We start from the raw sequence: 1628 nt of genomic DNA, 5'->3' as shown, positions 1-1628 counted from the left end.
GACTAAACCTGAAAGATTATTTTTTCTTGTCCTTATTTTTAAAAAAACAGCAAAAGCAAACATAATAATGTCTTGTAGGGTTTATAGCAAAGGCAAGGCTGAAATGCATGAAAATAGCATAAGAGACAGGAGTATATGGAATTATACCACTATCAAGAATTTGCACATGGAGGGGTATAATATTAATTTAAGGTAAAATAATGGGTTAAAAATCAAATCCCACCAAAACCATAAATCAAAGACAGCAAAAAGAAAAAAGAGGAAACAGAACAAAAAGAAAAACTCAACTGGAAAATGGTTCAAAAAGAGGTACATTGAACACATGAACAGATGGGACAAAAAGTAGACAAAAAGATAGTAAATTTAAATTCAACTACCATATGGGCTACTTGGAGTTCATGGGATGTTTGAATACGCAGAGTGATGTGTTTATGAGATTTGAAGGCTTGTGTCCATTTGTTCTTCAAATGTTCTTCTTTTTCCTTCTCTCCCATCTCTACTTCTGACACTGATAGCGCATATATTAGTATACATGGTTATAGTCATGCGTCTCAGAGACTCTGCACATTTTTCTCCATTACTTTTTCTTTCTATTCTCTAGGCTGATGCTCTGAATTATTTTCACTGATCCTTTCATCATCCGTCTGCTCCAATCTGCTGCTGGGACTGTCTACTGTACTTTTCATTTTGATTACTGAGCTTTTCTTTTTTTGGGGGGGAGTTTGTTAAATTTTTAAAATTTTATTTGTACATATCTGCAGTTCATGTAGTTTGTAGTTATCTTGGGAAATGGCTACATGTGCATATTACAGCATGTTCCCTTCTTTCTTTTCTGAAATACCCTTCCCCTGTCCTACTTCTCTCTCCCTCTTCATCCAATTCCCCTATTCCATCTTTCATTCTTGTTGATACTATTTATCTTAGCTCATGCTATGGCACATAATGTTTACATTAGTTGGAGTTATTGGGCTCCTGTTCATGGCACGTCTTTATTCTTCTATTTTCCCTTCCCCTCCTCCTCACTCCTTGCCTTGTTCCTTTGGGCCACTTCCTTATTGCAAGAGATCCATCTCTTAGATTGCTTCTATGCATCCTTTATTATTCTCTTTGTGCTTTGCCTCACTCAAGTGAGAGATACCACACGCTATTTAAGCTTGCGTGTCTCGATTATTTCACTCAATGTTATATTTTCCAGGTGCGTCTATTTTCCTACAAATGCCTCAAATTTATCATTCTCTATAAGCAAGTAGTATTCTGTTATATAGAATATGTATAGTATATTATACATTCTCTTTATCCAGCCATCTGTTGATGGGTATATAGGCTGCTTCCAGGATTTAGCTATTTTGCATTGTGCTGCTGTAAACCTTGGTCTGCATGTACTGCTGTAGGATGATGACTTAAGCTCTATGGGTAAGACACCTAGCAGGGGGATACTGGGTCTTATGGAATTTCTAATTTCAGTCCTTTGAAAAGTCTCCGTACTGATTTCCATAATAGTTGTACTAGTTTACATTCCCACCAGCAATGCAGGAGTGTCCCTTTTTCACCACAGCTGCACCAGCATTTGTCATTGTTTTCTGTTCTTTCTTTCTTTCTTTTTTTTTTTTTTTTTTTTTTTTTTTTTT

The sequence above is a fragment of the Chinchilla lanigera genome, unplaced genomic scaffold (genome assembly GCF_000276665.1).
Source record: "Chinchilla lanigera isolate Chin_1 unplaced genomic scaffold, ChiLan1.0 scaffold00052, whole genome shotgun sequence".
Lineage (NCBI taxonomy): Eukaryota > Metazoa > Chordata > Mammalia > Rodentia > Chinchillidae > Chinchilla > Chinchilla lanigera.
This window is presented reverse-complemented; position numbering follows the sequence as displayed.